Source organism: Manis pentadactyla, chromosome 5 (assembly GCF_030020395.1).
Source record: "Manis pentadactyla isolate mManPen7 chromosome 5, mManPen7.hap1, whole genome shotgun sequence".
Taxonomy (NCBI): Eukaryota; Metazoa; Chordata; class Mammalia; order Pholidota; family Manidae; genus Manis; species Manis pentadactyla.
Genome location: NC_080023.1, coordinates 49,675,266 through 49,695,890, shown reverse-complemented (window position 1 = coordinate 49,695,890; position 20,625 = coordinate 49,675,266). Strand labels below are relative to the sequence as shown.

The 20,625-nt window shown below is 35.8% G+C and overlaps 1 long non-coding RNA gene across 1 annotated transcript in view; it reads left to right on the top strand.

Annotated features, from left to right (window-relative positions):
• LOC130683787 (uncharacterized) overlaps positions 1 to 19,056 on the top strand; it is a 103,830-nt gene extending 84,774 nt beyond the window's left edge. Inside the window, exon 3 of the long non-coding RNA XR_008997745.1 lies at positions 18,944 to 19,056. This is a non-coding gene — a long non-coding RNA (uncharacterized LOC130683787). The remainder of the gene's footprint in view (positions 1 to 18,943) is intronic.
• The last annotated feature ends 1,569 nt before the right edge of the window (positions 19,057 to 20,625 follow it).

Sequence of the window (20,625 nt, the reverse complement as noted above, 5' to 3'; positions counted from 1 at the left end):
TATGATAACCATCTTAACAGGTGTGAGGTGAGATATGATTGTAGCTTAGATTTCCATTTACTTGATGACAGTGATGTGAATATCTATTCATATGCCTGTTAGCTTTTTGTGTGTTTCTTTGGAGAAACATCTATTCAAGTCCTTTGCCCATTTTTAAAATAAAATTGTTTGATTGTTTTGCAGCTGAGTTGTAGGAGTTCCTACAATGACAAATAAATTTTGTAAATTAACCCTTTATCAGACACAAAGTTTGCAAATATTATCTCCTATTCAATAGGTTGCTTTCATTCTTTTGCTTATGTTATCACTGTGCAGAAGTCTTTTAGTTTGATGTAGTCCCTCTTGTGTATTTTTAAAAAAAAATTTTTATATTTAGCTATCATTAATCTATAATTACATGAAGAACATTATGTTTACTAGGCTCTAACCTACCCCAAGTTCCCCCCACAAACCCCATCACAGTCACTGTCCATCAGCATAGTAAGATGTTGTAGAATCACTACTTGTCTTCTCTGTGTTACAAAGCCCTCCCCTTTTCCCCACCCCCCACATTATACATGCTAATCATAATACTCCCTTTCTTCTTCCCCACCCTTATCCCTCCCTACCCTCCCATTCTCCCCAGTCTCTTTCCCTTTGGTAACTGTTAGTCCATTCTTGAGTTCTGTGATTCTGCTGCTGTTTTGTTCCTTCAGTTTTCTTTTGTTCTTATACTCCACAGATGAGTGAAATCATTTGGTATTTGTCTTTCTCCGCTTGGCTTATTTCACTGAGCATGATACCCTCTAGCTCCATCCATGTTGTTGCAAATGGTAGGATTTGTTTTCTTCTTACGGCTGAATAATATTCCATTGTGTATATGTACCACTTCTTCATTATCCATTCATCTACTGATGGACACTTAGGTTGCTTCCATTTCTTGGCTATTGTAAATAATGCTGCGATAAACATAGGGGTTCATCTGTCTTTTTCAAACTGGAGGGCTGCATCCTTAGGGTAAATTCCTAGAAGTGGCATTCCTGGGTCAAATGGTAAGTCTATTTTGAGCATTTTGAGGAACCTCCATATTGCTTTCCACAATGGTTGAACTAATTTACATTTCCACCAGCAGTGTAGGAGGGTTCCCCTTTTTCCACAACCTTGCCAACATTTGTTGTTGTTTGTTTTTGGATGGCAGCCATCCTTACTGGTGTGAGGTGATATCTCATTGTGGTTTTAATTTGCATTTCTCTGATAACTAGCAATGTGGAGCATCTTTTCATGTGTCTGTTGGCCATCTGAATTTGTTCTTTAGAGAACTGTCTATTCAGCTCCTCTGCCCATTTTTTAATTGGATTATTTGCTTTTTTTTTGTTGAGGTGTGTGAGCTCTTTATATATTTTGGAAGTCAACCCTTTATCAGATCTGTCATTGACGAATATATTCTCCCATACTGTAGGGAACCTTTTTGTTCTATTGATGGTGTCCCTTGCTGTACAGAAGCTTTTCAGCTTGATATAGTCCCACTTGTTCATTTTTGTTTTGTTTTCCTTGCCTGGGAAGATATGTTCATGAAGAAGCTAATGTTTATGTCCAAGAGATTTTTTTGCCTATGTTTTTTTCTAAGAGTTTTATGGTTTCATGACTTACATTCAGGTCTTTGATCTATTTTGAATTTACTTTTGTGTATGGGGTTAGACAGTGATCCAGTTTCCTTCTCTTACATGTAGCTGTCCAGTTTTGCCAGCACCATCTGTTGAAGAGACTGTCATTTCCCCATTGTATGTCCATGGCTCCTTTATCGAATATTAATTGACCATATATGTTTGGGTTAATGTCTGGAGTCTCTAATCTGTTCCACTGGTCTGTGGCTCTGCTCTTGTGCCAGTACCAAATTGTCTTGATTACTAAGGCTTTGTAGTAGAGCTTGAAGTTCGGGAGTGAGATCCCTGCCACTTTATTCTTCTTTCTCAGGATTGCTTTGGCTATTCGGGGTCTTTGGTGTTTCCATATGAATTTTTTAAACTATTTGTTCCAGTTCGTTGAAGAATGTTGTTGATAATTTGATAGGGATTGCATCAAATCTGTATATTGCTTTGGGCAGGATGGCCATTTTGATGATATTAATTCTTCCTAGCCAAGAGCATGGGATGAGTTTCCATTTATTAGTGTCCTCTTTAACTTCTCTTAAGAGTGTCTTATAGTTTTCAGAGTATAGGTCTTTCACTTCTTTGGTTAGGTATATTCCTAGGTATTTTATTCTTTTTGATGCAATTGTGAATGGAATTGTTTTCCTGATTTCTCTTTCTATTGGCTCACTGTTAGTGTATAGGAAAGCCACAGATTTCTGTGTGTTACTTTTGTATCCTGCAACTTTGCTGTATTCCGATATCAGTTCTAGTAGTTTTGGAGTGGAGTCTTCAGGGTTTTTTATGTACATTATCATGTCATCTGCAAATAGTGACAGTTTAACTTCTTCTTTGCCAATCTGGATTCCTTGAATTTCTTTGTTTTGTCTAATTGATGTGTGGCTAGGACCTCCAGTACTATGTTAAATAACAGTGGAGAGAGTGGGCATCCCTGTCTTGTCCCCCATCTCAGAGGAAAAGCTTTCAGCTTCTCCCTGTTCAGTATGATGTTGGCTGTGGGTTTATTGTATATGGCCTTTATTATATTGAGATACTTGCCCTCTATTCCCATTTTGCTGAGAGTTTTTATCATAAATGGATGTTGAATTTTGTCAAATGCTTTTTCAGCATCTATGGAGATGATCATGTGGTTTTTGTCTTTTTTTTTGTTGATGTGGTGAATGATGTTGATGGATTTTCAAATGTTGTACCATCCTTGGATCCCTGGGATGAATACCACTTGATCATGGTGTATGATCCTCTTGATGTACATTTGAATTCAGTTTGCTAATATTTTATTGAGTATTTTTGTATCTATGTTCATCAGGGATATTGGACTGTAATTTTCTTTTTTGGTGCTGTCTTTGCCTGGTTTTGTTATTAGGGTGATGTTGTCTTCATAGAATGAGTTTGGGAGTATTCCGTCCTCTTCTATTTTTTGGAAAATGTTAAGGAGAATGGGTATTATATCTTCTCTGTATGTCTCATAAAATTCCGAGGTAAATCCATCTGGCCCGGGGGTTTTTTCCTGGGTGGTTTTTTGATTACCGCTTCAATTTCTTTGCTGGTAATTGGTTTGTTTAGATTTTGAGTTTCTTCTTGGTCAGTTTTGGAAGGTTGTATTTTTCTAGGAAGTTGTCCATTTCTTCTAGGTTTTCCAGCTTCTTAGCATATAGGTTTTCATAGTAGTCTCTAATAATTCTTTGTATTTCTGTGGGGTCCGTTGTGATGTTTCCTTTCTCATTGCTGATTCTGTTGATGTGTGTTGATTCTCTTTTTCTCTTAATAAGTCTGGCTAGAGGCTTCTCTATTTTGTTTATTTTCTCAAAAAACCAGCTCTTGGTTTCATTGATTTTTTCTATTGTTTTATTCTTCTCAATTTTGTTTATTTCTTCTCTGATCTTTATTATGTCCCTCCTTCTGCTGACTTCAGGCCTCATTTGTTCTTCTTTTTCAAATCTTGATAATTGTGATATTAGACTATTCATTTGAGTTAGTTCTTCCTTCTTTAAATATGCCCGGATTGCTATATACTTTCCTCAAGACTGCTTTCGTGGCATCCCACAAAAGTTGCGGCTTTGTGTTGTTGTTGTCATTTATTTCCATATATTGTGGGATCTCCATTTTAATTTGGTCATTGATCCATTGACTATTCAGAAGCGTGTTGTCAAGCCTCCATGTGTTTGTGAGCCTTTTTGCTTTCTTGGTAGAATTTATTTCTAGTTTTATACCTTTGTGGTCTGAATGGTTGGTTAATAGTATTTCAATTTTTTGAATTTACTGAGGCTCTTTTTGTGGCCTAGTATGTGGTCTATTCTGGAGAATGTTCCATGTGCACTGGAGAAGAATGTGTAACCTGTTGCTTTTGGATGTAGAGTTCTATAGATGTCTATTAGGTCCATCTGTTCTAGTGTGTTGTTCAGTGCCTCTGTGTCCTTACTTATTTTCTGTCTGGTGGATCTGTCCTTTGGAGTGAATGGTGTGTTGAAGTCTCCTAAAATTAATGCATTGCAGTCTATTTCCTCCTTTAGTTCTGTTAGTATTTGTTTCACATATGCTGGTGCTCCTGTGTTGGGCACATATATATTTATAATGGTTACATTCTCTTGTTGGACTGAGCCCTTTATCATTATGTAGTATCCTTCTTTATCTCTTGTTACTTTCTTTGTTTTGAAGTCTATTTTGTCTGATACTAGTACTGCAACTCCTGGTATTTTTTCCCTATTGTTTGCATGAAATATATTTTTCCATCCTTTGACTTTTAGTCTGTACATGTCTTTAGGTTTGAGGTGAGTCTCTTGTAAGCAGCATATAGATGGGTCTTGTTTTTTTATCCATTCATTGACTCTGTGTCTTTTGATTGGTGCATTCAGTCCATTTACATTTAGGGTGATTATTGATAGGTATGTACTTATTGCCATTACAGGCTTTAGATTCGTGGCTACCAAAGGTTCCAGGTTACTTTCCTTACTACCTAAGAGTCTAACTTAACTCACTTAGTATGCTGTTACAAACACAATCTAAAGGTTCTTTTCTATTTCTTCTCCTTTTTCTTCCTCCTTCATTCTTTATATATTAGGTATCAAATTCTGTAATTTTTCTCTATCCCTTGATTAACTTTGGTGATAGTCAATTTAATTTTGCATTATCCTCGCAATCAGCTGCTCCACCCTCCCTACCGTGATTTTAATACCTCTGGTGACAGCTATCCAACCCTAGGAACACTTCCACCTATAGCAGTCCCTCCAAAATAGTGTGCAGAGATGGTTTGTGGGAGGTAAACTCTCTCAGCTTTTACTTATCTGGAAATTGTTTAATCCCTCCTTCAAATTTAAATGATAATCTTGCCGGATGAAGTAATCTTGGTTCCAGGCCCTCCTGCTTCATGGCATTTAACACGTCATGCCACTCTCTTCTGGTCTGTAAGGTTTCTGCTGAGAAGTCTGTTGTTAGTCTGATGGGCTTTCCTTTGTATGTGATCTTATTTCTGCCTCTGGCTGCTTTTAACAGTCTGTCCTTATCCTTGATCTTTCCCATTTTAATTACTATGTGTCTTGCTGTTGTCTTCCTTGGGTCCCTTGTGTTGGGGGATCTGTGGATCTCCATGGCCTGACCGACTATGTCCTTCCCCAGATTGGGGAAGTTTTCAGCAACTACCTCCTCAAAGACACTTTCTATCTCTTTTTCTCTCTCTTCTTCTTCTGGTATCCCTATAATGCGAATATTGTTTCACTTGGATTGGTCACCCAGTTCTCTCAACATTCTTTCATTTTTAGAGATCCTTTTTTCTCTCTGTGTCTCAGCTTCTTTGTATTCCTCTTCTCTGGTTTCTATTTCATTTATTCTCTCCTCCACCATATCCAACCTGCTTTTAATACCCTCCGTCGTGTTTTTTAACGATTGGATCTCTGATCTGAATTCATTCCTGAGTTCTTGGATGTCTTTCTGTACTCCCTTTGGAATGTTGATTATTTTTATTTTGAACTCCCTTTCAGGAAGAGTCATGAGGTCCATATCATTTAAATCTTTCTCGTGAGTTGTATTAACAATTTTACTCTGGACAAGGTTCCTTTGGTGTTTCATGTTTGTATATGGCGCCCTCTAGTGTCCAGAAGCTCTATTCTGGAGCTGCTGAGCCCCTAAAGCAATGTCGGGGGTCGCAGGGGAGCGGTACTGGTGCCTGGGGGTAGGAAAGTGCTGTTCCCCACCTCCTGGCTGCTGTGCCTGTCTCCACTGCCTGCACCAGTGGGCCTGTCTCACAGGTATAACTTTTTGTCCCAGAGCAGCCGGATATGGATCCCTGCTTTCCACAAACAGCTGTAATCCCAGTGTCCCCAGGAACTCTGCCTGTATTGACTTTCCAACCCAGTAGTCATGCGAGTCTCATGAAAGCACCATGAAATGTAGGTTTGTGCTCCCAGAGCAGATCTCCGGAGCTAGGTATTCAGCAGTCCCAAGCCTTCCACTCCCTCTCTGCTCCTTTTGTCCTCCTCCCGCCGGTGAGCTGGGGTGGTGGAGGGGCTTGGGTCCCACGGAGTCACAGCTCTGGTATGATACCCCATTCGGTGAGGTCTGCTCTTTTTTCCAGGTGTGTGCAGTCTGATGCCATCCTCTTTCCTGTTGCTCTCTCAGAATTAGTTGCACCAATTAAATTTTCTAATAGTATCCAGTTTTAGGAGGAAGCCTCTTTCTCTCCTCTCATGCCACCATCTTTAATCTTCTTGTGTATTTTTTTTTTTTTTGCTACCTATGCTTTTGGTGTCATATCCAAAAAAATATCATGAAGCTTGAGTTAATTTTTGCATATGGTATCAGAGAAGTGTCAAATTTTGCTCTTTTGTATATAGATATTCCATTTTACAAACACCGTTGGTTGAAGAGACTATCCTCCCCCTTGTGTTGTCTTTGTCACTCTTGTTGAAGATCATTTGACCATATAGGTATGGGTCCATATGCTTGTCTTTCTGCCTGTAGCATACTGTTTTAATTACTATAGCTTAGCAGTGTATTGTGAAATTAGGAAGTATGATGATTCTGGCTTTGTTCTTCTTTCTCAATATTGCTTCAGCTATTCAAAGCAATATTCTTTGTGATTACATATGAATTTTAAGATTTTTTTCTACTTCTGTGAAAAGTGCATTGGGATAATGCATTGAATATATAGATCACTTTGGATAGTGTAAACATTTTAACAATATTGTCTTCCACTCCATAAACACAGGATTTTTTTAAATTTGTGTTTTCTTTAATTTCCTTCAGCAATATTTTACAGTTCTCAATCTTTTGTCTCCTTGTTTAAATTTATACATACATATTTTATTTTTCTGATACTATTTTAAATGGGCTTGTTTTCTTAATTAGCTTTTCAGATTGTTAGTTGTCAGTGAACAGACACATAACTGATTTTTGTATGTTGATTTTATTTCATGATACCTTGCTGAATATGATTATCAGTTCTAATAGCTTTTCGTGGAATCTTAGTGTTTTCTATATAAGATCATGTCATCTGTGAATGTACAATTTTACTTCTTCCTTTCAAATTTAGATACCTTATATTTCTTTTTCTTACCTATTTGTTATAGCTAGCAATTCCAGTACTTTGTTGAATAGAAGTGGGAAGTGTGGGCATCCATGTCTTGTTCTTGATCTTCGAGGAAAAGCTTTCAGCTTTTCACTATTGTGTTTGATTTTAGCTATGGCTTGCCATATATGGCTTTTATTATGTTGATGTAATCCTCTATTCCTAGTTTGCTGAGAGTTTTTCTCATGAAAGCGTATTGAATTTTGTCATCTGTTTACTTCTTTTTCTTCATCTATTGAGATCATATGATTTTTATCCTTCATTTTCTAATAGAGTGTATCACATTTATTGATTTTCATGTATTGAATCATCCTTACAACCCAGGGATAAATCTCATTTGAACACAGTATATGATCCTGTTAAAGTCTTGTTGAATGCAATGTGCTTCTGTTTCAGTTTGCTTAATATTGAGAATTTTTACATCTGTGTTCACCAGGGATATTGGCCTGTACTTTTCTTTTCTTGTAGTATCTTTTTCTGGATTTTTGTATTAGGGTAATGCTAGCTTTGTGAAATGAGATTGAAAGTGTTCCCTTCTCTTTAATTTTTTGGAAAAATTCTCAATGACTACAACTATTTCTTCTTTAAATATTTGATAGAACTCTTCAGTGAAGTGAGCAGGTCCTGGGATTTCCTCTGTTGGGAGGTTATTTATTACTGATTAAATAGTCCAACCTGTTATTGGCCTGTTCTGATTTTCTATTTCTTCATGATTCAGTCTTGTTGGTGTTATGTTGCTAGGACTTACCCTTTCTTTTAGGTTATCCAATTTTTTGGCATATAGCTGATATAGCACTCTCATAAATCTTCTCATTTCTGTTGCATCAGTTATAGCATCTCTTCTTTCATTTCTGTTTTTGTTTATTTAAATGTTCTTTTCTTCTTAGTCTAGTTAAAGGTTTATCAGTTTTGTTGATCTTAAGAAAACTAAGCTTCATTTTTATCTATTATTTTTCTATTGTCTATACTATTTCTGTTTTAATCTTTGTTATTTCCTCCTGGTAACTTTGGACTTAGTTCTTTTTCTAGTTTATTGAGATGTAAAGTTGGCTTGTTAAAAATATTTTATATTTTAAACAATATATTAAATATAATTAATATAACAATTATATTAATATAATATATATTTTATACTATCCTATATAAATATATAATATATATAATATATGCTATACATAGTTACATATTACATCAATAGTTTAGTAAATAATATAACTTTAATGTATAATATTTTATATTATCAATCTCTTGTGAATCTAAGATGTTATTAATTGTATCTTTTCTCATTCTGTAATACAAAGGAAGAAAATAAAGGCATTTAAATTAATATGACACAATACTTCTTTATTTCCTAGAAGTGTAACATATTTACTGAAAGAGGTTTTTAAAATTTTTGACATAAATTTTTTATATATTACTCATGTACATATTAAAACAAACATTTAATGAAATTCATTCTTTTGTTATTTCTAAAAAATGTCCTTACATTCAGACTCTTTGACATATTTTAGCCTAGTCATTGTGGTTCTGTTTTCCCACAAAATATTGTCCTCTGTAGAATTAGGAGAATTGATTGTACAGTAGTTACCAAATAGTTCTCCACTATCATCTCCAGAACTTCCTACCTAACAGATGCTACCAATTCTGTAAGTTTCATGTTGCTCATTTTGATATTAGTACAAGGGCTGACAATGAAACACACCATTGCCCATTGCCCATCTAACAGTAATTATGAGATACTATTCTCATTCCAGGTATGTTAAGATGTGAAAAAATACATATCCTAGAATCAGTAATGTATGGCTAATTGAAAAGCTTTTCCTGAAGGATATGATTACTACATCAAGGCAACTTGGAAGGAATTTTTAATGTATTTAACATTATGCCAAAGTACTGTGCCCTCAGCCCTACCCTGTTGAAAATAATCATTAATATCCTGGATGACATGAATATAGAAATTAAGTATTTTATGAAGGTGGAGTGAATAGTCAATGAAATGGTTTTATTATATTAATCTGACATTAATCTAGTAAACAACACAATTGATCAGGAGGAATTTAATAGGGATTTATTGTGATGTTATGTACATGGATGCCTCTGCTCACAGGGAAATTTTCCACTAATTCAATTTGATTTACCCTGGTGATGGGCAAGACCCTTCCTTTGGTCCCTCAAAGCAACATAGAGTATTCAATTTCAAAGCTTTGTATAGGGGTAGGTACAGAGAGTTCTGGTGGCAGATTGTTCAGGATACTTGATCAGCAGATGGTAAATAGGTAAAAGAGTTGATAGAATCCTTGGTAAAGGACAATTCCCAGGACTTTTTTGACTAAAATAACCCAAAATCTCTTCACAAAAATCTTATTTAAATACCATTTTCCTTTGTATAAATTTCTTGAAACTCTCTTATATCCTTAATGTCCATGAAAAGGTTAAAAGTCATACAACTGGTTCTTCACCACCTACTTTGAGATTTGTATTTAGTTTGACATGTCACTTTGGAATTTGACACTCTTCATCTTATGGTCTCATAGGAAGTTTCCATTTTAGCATTCTGTTACAGAGGTACAATTAAGATGCTACACTAAACCATATAGACTGTTAGTGGTCACTGTAGAAAGAATAATGAGTAGATAATCAGAAACTTCTAGTTCAGCTTGAATTTACAAAAATTTCTTGATATTAGAGGTTTTCAACACTTAGATTTTTGTCAAAATGCTCACAGAAAATGAAAGTTATTTGTGTGATACATTCTCACGTACAATTTTCAACATGCTAGTCATAAATCTAATAATTTTGCACTTACTCAAAATAACATATTGACATTCAGGTGTGAGAGAAATATATGAATGTAGATATAAGTTTAGAAATTCTTTGCTCTAGAAAACTGAAAATAATTAACAAAATTTTTTTTCTTTTATTAATAATACATTACTTACAATATGGTTCACACTTCTAATGATAATCGTGTTGAGACTCTTTGTTGAGAACTTTTATGTAATCTTGAGGAAAGAGTATGTTATAATTAAATTTACTTCCATTACTCTGAAAAACTGCTTATTAAGAACTATTACCTCATTTAGTTTGATGGTGTAGCTCCTCTTATATGTTGAGAACCCTCTAGGTAGTTTAGTTATTTGTAATTCAATCTAAATGATAACTCAACGAAAATGATCAGCAAATTTGAAGATCTGCTCTCTAATCAACTATTATTACATTATTTCATTCATTGTTTTACCTTTTCATAGGATATATTATATAATAAATTCCCATCATTAATAGTCTCTTGTGTCACAGAATAGCATCCTTATGCTTTACCAGGTAATTATAATGAGTTGATAAAATTTTAATGATGCAGGTTTTTCTTTTCCTACCCAATTTGATAGGTTTCAACCTTGTCCTACAACATTGGAATAACCTTGAAAGTCATTGGAAAAAATTGCTATATCCTTACCTTGGAGATTCTGATTCTTTTGGTTAGGGACAAGGCCCAGGTATTAGGTACTTTTGAAAAATTCCTTACATGTTTCCTATGTGCAGTCTGGGCTGAGACCCACTTCTATAAATATTGCAGGATATATATTATTTTCCTGCTTACTATGAGACCAGTTTGTATACTTCATTAACTTCCACTCCTCGGTCATATTGTGAATAAAGTATAAAATATTTCTTAATAAAATGTTTAAATGAAAAGATATAGTTAAAAATAGCCAAGTTTAAGAATAGAAAAAATGTAAAATATTCAATATTTATAGGTGCTATAATATAAAAATGGTATTATTCCAGGTTCATGGTGTCCTGACTAGGAGGTCATTTTGCTATTTTAGCTAATGACATTTGAATAGAGCTCAAATGGATTGAATCTATGGAAAAATATGTTTTTGTATGATTCTGATATGATGTGTTATTAGATTCTGTAAAAGATTTGTACATTTTGGCACTAAACAATTTATTCCAAGCCAGATATTAATCTACATCTTTGGTCTTGCAGGATGATAATGCCTTGCATCCTATTCTCAGGAATATCTTATCTATATGTAAACCAAATTCCCAGCCAGGACCTAATTTTAAGGTAGGGTATGAATGATAAAACTGAGCAGGAAGCACATTATTATTATTATTTTTTTCACAGTGATACCTAGCATTTATTGATACCTTACCATGTTTTAATTACACATAAAGTTGCTATAACCAATAGATCTTCAAATCGCAGTGGTTCAGTACAATAGATGTCATGGCTTGAATCAGAGTCCCAAATAAATGTTTTTGACTGATGGATGGCTTCACTCTGAGAAGTGACTCAGAGACCCAGACTGTTCCGTCTTGTGCTGAATCAACCTGATGCTTGCACAGTTGCTGTGGAAGAAGAAAGCACATGTAGAAGTGAAAATGGGCCAAGCCTGAAAGTGGCAGATCTCATTTCAGCTCCCATTCCATTGGCTAGAACTCAACCATTGGGCACACACGTCTGCATATGGAGACAAGGAGATGTGTCTCTCTGTTAGCTTTGTGTGCTATTACAAACAAAACCTAACAGTTCTTCTTTTTTTTTTTTGCCTTCTTTTTCTTCCTCCTCCATTCTTTGTATGCTATGAATCATATTCTGTGCTCTTTATCTATCCCTTGGGTGACATCTATTTAGCCTTAGGAATACTTCCATCTATACAAGTCCCTCCAAAATGCACTGTAGAGGTGGTTTGTGGGAGGTAAATTCTCTCAACTTTTTCTTATCTGAAAATTGTTTAATCCCTCCTTCAAATTTAAATGATAACCTTGCCAGGTATAGTGTTCTTGGTTCAAGGCCCTTCTGCTTCATTGCATTAAATATATCATGCTACTCCCTCTGGCCTGCAAGGTCTCTGTTGAGAAGTCTGATGATAGCCTGATGGGTTTTCCTTTGTATGTGATCTTTTTTCTCTCTCTAGCTGCTTTTAAAAGTCTGTCTTTATCCTTGATCTTTGCCATTTTAATTATTATATGTCTTGATGTTGTCTTCCTTGGGTCCCTTGTGTTGGGAGATCTGTGCACCTCCATGGCCTCAGAGACTATCTTCTTCCCCAGTTTGAGGAAATTTTCAGTAATTATCCCCTCATAGACACTATCTATCCCTTTTTCTCTCTCTTCTTCTTCTGATAACCCTATAATACAAATATTGTTCCATTTGGATTGGTCGCACACTTCTCTCAATATTCTTTCATTCTTAGAGACCCTTTTTTCTCTCTGTTCCTCAGCTTCTTTGTATTCTTCTTCTCTAATTTCTATTCCATTTACCCTCTCTTCTACTACATCTAATCTGCTTTTAAATCCCTCCACTGTATGTTTCATTTCAGATATGGAATTTCTTAATGATTGAATCTCTGACTTAAATTCGTTCCTGAGTTCTTGAATATTTTTCTGTCCCTCCATAAGCATGTTTATGATTTTTATTTTGAACTCTTTTTCAGACAGATTGGTGAGTTCAGTTTCATTTGGCCATTATTCTGGGATTTGTGAGATTTTGGTCTGAACATGTTCTTTTGACATTTCATAATTCTGTGTGTTGCCCACTAGTGCCAAGAAGCTCTAATCTCTGAAGCTGCTCAGCCCCTAGAGTGAGGCTGGAGGTCGTAGAGGAGTTGATCTTGTGCCTCGGGAGAGGAAAGATGTGTTTCCTGATTCCCATCTGCAGTGCCTGTCTCAAATGTCAGAGCCAGTGGGCCAAGCACACAGGTGTAAGCCTCTGCACTTTGGGTCTATAGCTGTTGTAGGCTGAGCCTCCTTCTGGCTGGCCTGATGCCAGCGTAGTGATTGCCAGTTTGTGAACTGGTGCTGGCAGGCCAGGAGGAAGGCTCGGCATGCTGCGTGTCACAGTGGGGGGCCTCAGAGCTGAGTAGGCAGCCAGGGGGATGGGGTGCCTGAAGCTCCTCAAAGTTCTCAACCAGCTGGGCAGAGTGCACCCAGACAACCTCATCCAGCTCTCCCCTCCCCAACGCAGCAAGCTCTGTGCAAACCCTGCCCCTTCAGCAGCCCTCTCACTGCTAGGGAGCCTCTCAAACCACCTGCCTTTCCTTTGTCCCAGAGCAGCCTGGTGTGGATCCCCTCCTCCACAAATGGCCACAATCTGAGCTCCCCAACGTCCAGAGCACCACACAGTGTAAGTTTCTGCTCCCACAGCAGACCTCCAGGACTCGGTGTTCAGCAGTCCTAGGATCCCACCCCCTACCCCCGCTCCATTTCTCTTCCTCCTGCCGGTGAACTGGGGTTGGGGAAGGGCTTGGGTCCCGCCGGATAAAGGCTTTTGTATGTTACCCTGTGTTCATGATGTCTGCTCTATTCATGAGGTTTGCATGCAGTCTGGTTCAGCCTTCTTTCTTGTTGCTGTTTTAGGGTTAGTTGTAGCAATTACCTATATTTTCATACTCTTTGTGGTTTTGGGAGAAATTCTCCATATCACCTCTCACGTGGCCATCTTGAATCTTGCACATTATTTTTTAATATTGCTTTTTCTCTATTATATTACCAGTACAAATAATTATATTTTTCTCTATTTGTCTTACTACTATTATTATTTTTTATTGTTCACTGCTAGTTATTTCTATTTTCAGAGATAGTGTTTATGAATTTTTATCCAATTTTTTTTTTGTGAGTGAGTTTAAAATGGGAGATTGTTTTAAGTTTGGCAAACCTTAATTGAATACCCATTATGAACAATGCATCGAGTTGTCTCCCAGAGGATTACAAAATTAATAAGACAAATATGTTGTCCTCAAGTATTTTACAATGATGGGAGATGCAACACAGTATTAATATGTACAGTTCAGAATGCTGGGAGTACTGTAATAGAGGCATGATACTTAATATTAACTCTTAACCATCCTTGTCTTATTTTTCAAAACTATTAGATCATGCAGTTTTGCTCTAAAAGAAATGGTTGTCAAACATAGTTGGATTTCACTAAGCAGAACAGAACATGATTATGTTCCTTACAAATAAAAGATACTCCAGCCAATCATAAAATGTGTCCTAAAAATTATAGTATTTTGACAGTCTTTTGAGATTTGTTTTCATACATGAAGGCACATGAAATATAAATTTTGCAGGAAATATTCTTTTGATATTGTAATTTTAGGCTTGTTATTAACAGATAAGAGACAAACTTTTCTAAGTTAAAAAAAGTCATTAAAAAGAAACACAAAGAATGTTAGTTTTGCCTGTCAGGAGTATTATTGGAGTCCCATATCCCAGAAACCCACTTGAAATTATCTTCATTAGCAGTGAAATTTCCAGTGTACTGTTGGTTTTCTACCTCAGGTGGCTGTGATCTCCTCTTTGCCTGAGGGTTGTCTCTGATATGATTGTTCTGTGACACATGAGTAAACAAGAAATATGAGATACCGAGTATCCATAGAAGCAACCCTCATCCAGTGGAGTTGGGGGTCTAGAATAAATGTCTCAGACTCCCATTGTGAGGTGGGATGGTTCTGATGCAAGTTTCCTGTTGTTTCTCTGAGTCTAACCAGAAGACCTAAACCCCATGACCCTAGAAGTAAACTGCCTAATGATGCTCTATTCTTTGGGGGGGTTTCTTCTTACTTTTCCCATTTCCTAATTTATGCTTCCTGGGATCACTATTTAAATTCACCTCTGTATCAGCATTTATTTTGGGGGAAGCCAAAAAAAGACATCTCTCCATATCTATCCATACCTATTTTTATAAAATGAGACTGAGACCTTGAGTGTTTGCTGAGCCATGCTTTTCACAGTGAAGACTAGAATTCTTTGTCCTCTTTGTAGCCATGTATGATCATGTGACCTATCATTGTGAGATATGATATGAATAGAAATGTTGGTTGCACCTCCCTGGTTGTGCATTTAAATGGTAAGGACATCATATCATTTTTACCTTTCTCTCTTCACTAGATGGAGGTGAGCCATCCTGATCATACAAAAGAAGGCTTAACACTTTGACAGATTTGGAAAGAAAATAGAAACCCTTTTTACCAGACATCTCAAAGCCTCTGTACCAGAGTACAATGCTTATATTTAGGCTGTTACTTAAAAAAGAAACAAGCTTTTCTCTTATTTCTGTATCTCTCTGTTACAGCAGCCTAAACTATATTGTAATTATGATATTGTCTACACAGATTAAATATAAATGTATGGGAGTTTTACTGAGAGCAGAATTACATTACAAGCTAAATGAAGACATTTTTTCTTTAGTAACATATATTATGCTTAAAAAAGAAATAAAACTGAGAGATGATGCTTATCTCATTTTGACTCCGCTAAATGTGAGAATTTTAACTGAAATTGTCAGGTGTAGCTGGTCATTCCAGGTACCACTTAAAACAATACTTGGAGTAGTTTTTTAGCTTAAGCAGTTACAAAATGACAGGGAATTAGGAAAATATGATTGAATCTTCTCTCTGGAATAAGAACATTATACATTTTATGATGCATTAGCTCAAGTATGCAAATATTCAACAATAAAGGTAGTTTGTTGTTTGTGATAGGAACTTCCAGTTCTTCCCAACTAAAAACTCTTTGATGATGAAGTTATTGAGAAATTATCTGCAAATTTTTTTTTTTTCAAAATATACCTGCCAGGTTAATAAATCTGTGGTTTTGAGAAAAATCATCTCCAGGCATTTGATAAACATCAGAGGTTAGAAAGCAGGGCATTAAACAACAGTGCTGAGGGTTCTTTGCTAATTGGCCATTAACAATTCTTATTTTTGGTTTTCAGAATATTTTTTTTCTCTGCTAATATTCTGTTCCAAGCATGGAGTTTTTATCAAAATTTTCCCATGGATATTTATTCCATGCAATATTTTCTGCAAAGTATCTAGATTATTAACCTCGTGAATGGTTTATCTCTCTAATTGGAGTATACTGTTCTACGTTTGTGTTAGCTGTTACTTTCTGTATTCTGTGTACTCTTGGATTGATCAGGAGGACTGTATTTAGTTATTCACTCACTCACTCATCAATTAGTTTATTAATTCTTTCACTATTTCAGAACTAATAGTAAGCAGTGTCACTTTCCATTTGGGGTCAAACTGAAGACAGATACCTTCTTTGGAATCACCTTGACATTGACTGGATGAATATTCCAAGCACCCACCTGGGGTGCTAGCTGTGGTGGCATTACTTTTAACCATCCTTTGGCCATGAACTGGATTTCATTTGTTCTTATATTCCTGCCTTTGGTTGTTATATTTACACTATAATCTGATACTAACAATATTGTTCTACAAAACATAAGTTTTTCTATTAAGATAACTTAAAGATGGACTTTCTTATTTACTCTCAATATATATTCACCAATTTTTTATTAATAACTTATTTTCATCTTGACATATTTTAAGTGTCTAGCATGTATGGCTTTACCTTTCAAATTAAAAAGGTGATTGTTTTGGTCCTTTTCAACAAGGTGAAAAAGGAAAATGCAGGGTTTTTGCTAGAACAAGGCTGTGGAGAATCTAGAGAGTCATTAATAGGAAGTCTATGTTTTGAAAAGATCATCGACTTAAATTGGCTGAGATTATTTTGAGCCCTGGTTTTCTTTATCATCAAGTACTCCTGAATACATTATTATTAATCTCTTTGTTAACCTAATGAATTATTCCATATATAATATTCATGCTTAACGAGTGTCATAAGGGTAAGAGAAAAAGGGTTTTTGTTAACAGAAATGTGAGACTAAAATACAAAATGGAAAGCAAATTATTCTGTTTCTTTTTGGCTTCATTGATTTCAGTGAAAAGACATCAAGTTTAGTGCTTTCCCAGTTCATTTCTTATAAAAATAACTCAGTGCCTCTTATTTGAATTTAATGTAAAATTGACATCCTGTTATGCAGCCCAGTATTTTAGTATTATAAGTGCTATAGTTTTAAAATCATGGCTTACACAATATATAGAAAGGTACTTGGCCAAATGGTTTATTCATCATTTCCTCATTATAGTCTTTTTCAGTCTGATGTAAGGAAGTGTGGTGTCCATTCAGTCACAGAGGAATGAAGAGCGTGATAAACATCCTTACTCTGTTCTTTATGCTACCTGTAAATAATACTATTCAGCAAGGAGACTCTGAAGTGCACGAGGCAAAAGAGATTTCATCTTCTAATACATTTAGAACTGCCAGAAGTGGTTCGACATCTATTCTCCACAGCTTGGCAAATTAGGCTATTTAATGTGATAAAATACAGTCTTGATGAAAAGTTTTATTTTTAGTTTGGTATCTTATAAAGGAGACTTACAACATCACTGTGTCTGTGTATGTGAATTTCTGTCTACCCCCTTATGCTGTCACAGACAGTTGGCATTGCCTTGGCAACTGCACAGGCTCAAATTGCTGCGTTCAGGATTCAGTGGAAGCAAAACCAGCTCTGCCTCTTCTCCCATCTGTAAATGAGAGAAAATCAATCTCTGTAGATTTGAGTCTTTTGTTGTAGTCAGATAGCTATAAGAATTATAATAAGTTCCTTTGGGGCAGGAAAATGTTTATTTGATTTTGTATCAGCAGAGCCTTGCCAATACCTGGCTCATAGGAGGTACTCAATAAATCTTTCTTAATCAACAGATTGAAGAAAAAAAGGAAATTGTATCATTGCTTTTGGATTGTTTCAGAAGTTTTGAAAAGTGCAGTAAACTACTTGGAGATGATTGTAGCTTCAGAATTGAAATGGGTGACTCACAGGAGGTTTCTGCAAAATCTCACTTCTGCGAAGACTATTCTGCTTGCTTTCTTCCTTCCAAATCTCCTGTTATCTCTCATGGGTGGGAATTTAACTCAGTGATTCTGGGAAATGTAGTTCCCAGGGTCTCAGCCCCTGTGTCACAGGGGAGAGCATAGAAGGGGGAGACGTGCTGAGTTGCCAAAAAGTAATCCAGCACAAATTTCTAGGCACAACTGATAAAAAGTACCTGGAATTGATTGTATGAATACCAAGCATAGAATAGAATTCAGTATGACTGGCCCAAACCTTAGATGTATAAAATGGTTGATTGCATACAAGTTTCAAAATGACCTTATTCGAATAGTTCACTGTATGATTTGAGATGACACTAGTATATACAGGCAATCCTTGTGCATATCCTTATGGGATTTTTCTTATCAGTATGCTCACTGAATTGTCACTTTGAGGAATCTTTGTAAATAAGGGCTAGTTATGGGAAAATCTTAGGGAGTTATTCCTTACAGGTGCTGAGATTCTCTGTTACCTCAAAGCTACAATTTTCTTTTAGGGAAAATAGAGTAGATTAACTGCTGATCTTAATACATTAAACGAGATCTGTAGACCTCCCTCCTGCTCCCCGCCCCCATTGATCTAAGTCAGGTTCAGTTACTGCAACAAGGGAAAAACATTTGTGACGTCTATATATTTTGTCTTAAAGGTTTCTCTTTGTTTTGAAATTATCTTTACTAATTTTTAGAATGGTTCTATTGAACACTAGGAGAAATGTGTCCAAATCTTCAGTGTCCTGAATGAGGTATGTCACCTCTGGGCCCACAGTTCTTCCCATGAGAAAGTAATAAAAGGAGTGTGAAAAGAACTCTTTTCCCATCAGACCTGGAATAGTGCCTGGTACACAGTAGATGAACAATATCAAATGAATATTTGCCAAATGCATAAATAAATGATCAAAGCAAAACATTATCATTTACTATATCATTGTTTAGAAAGTTTTTATTGTATTTTATAATGAAATATCTCTTCAGTGTGGCTGATGGCTGAAAAATGACTTTGGCTTTTTTTGTTGCTGTTATTCAGTGTTGACTCAATGCTACACAGAAAATTCCAGGAAACCATCTCCATAGGGGAGCCAATAAGGCCTACTACCAGTTACCTTCTTTCCATAGACAGTAGCAAGATGTTTTGGGGATTTAGACAATTTCTTATCCTCCTTTTCTTCTTTCTCTATGTTCCTGGAATTTTATACACACCTTAATTATTGTGTGTTCATTTTATAAGGACTCAACTTATTAATATTTATTCAGTGTCTGCTTTGAATTACATATTATACTAGGATTAGAATATAAACAAAAATATAATACTATCCCTCCTTTCAAAAATTTGCAGTTTAATTGTGGAAACAGGTGGTAAACTAGAATTTTAATAGTTTGGATGAAATATAGACATAGAGATACCCATTGGCTGCAGTAAAAAACAGTAAAACTAGTAATACATTTAATTTAGAATAGAAGAGGGACAGAAGAATATGTTGTTTGCTTTGTACATCTAGCAACGATTAATAGGCCTTCAAGTAATGTACAATATATTGAGTAGTAAATTCTCAGAGTAACATTATTAGGAGTAATGAATAAATTAAAAGTGTATTTTCTATTGATCAAATGTCACATGACATAATCTATGTTTAAGAAATTTTGCACATTTAAGATGAACACAATTCTATACTGAAGTCTAAGTTCATCCTACATGCTCTTTTTTTTTTAAACCAAAGCTCTCTTGTGCATAGCTTGTTAAAATCCAGCACTGATTTAAATTGGAGGTAAATTAGGAAGTTTGCTTTTTCATTCCGTTGTAGTGATGGAAATGTGGTGTTTCCATATCTTTGAAAATCAGTCCCTTCTGTGCTACTACAGCTACCTTTGGTTTATATTTAACTATGAAGACCATATTGAAAATGATTCCCTGGATTTTTCAATGGGTAGGCACAAATCTAATTTAAGCTATACTGAGAATAAATTTTGCTCCAGTTGAGCACATGCGAAAGATTTTGCTGCCTGGTAAGTACACACTTGACTCATCCTTAACTCATAGAAATGATGCATGTTCCTAACACATCACACTAGCCTCCTACAGTTTCTCTTCCCACAAACACACTACTAACTCCACATGGCACAACACCCACCACTCCTCAGACCAGCAGGATCACTATAGTGTATTTTAACAAAGAGATGCAAGAATGAACACACACATCCCTCCCACACAGCTTGAAACAATCATGCAGAATGAGGCACAGTCTATTCTGGTTTCATATCCCTGTTTTCCAAAGGTGAGTAGGCAGAGACAAAGATGATGATGCCATAATAATCTTTATGGTCATAAAAGATGTTTAAAAATATTCAACAGACTCATTCCTAAGGTTATTCCATCTCTAAAACTAACTCTAGGCTGATAGGGATCAATTTACCCACTATTTTTAAATAAATGCTAGGTCTCATGGCATAAATTCTTCTCCATTACCTTCAGTCCTCTCTTTGCAAAGGTACCCAATATAGATGGTCAAGAAAAGTCTACTCGTGCATTTCAAGTGCCAGCAAGCCTTACTATGGCCAGCATTTGGATCCCTATTACAAACAAAACAGAACGAAGACAATAAGTTGGGCATATCCAAATCAAGACGGTTTACAGATAACAGAAACAAGAAGGTTATTGTTAAAATGTGGGAAGATGTCCTTTAGTCATTCAAGTATTTACAGGCCACCTCA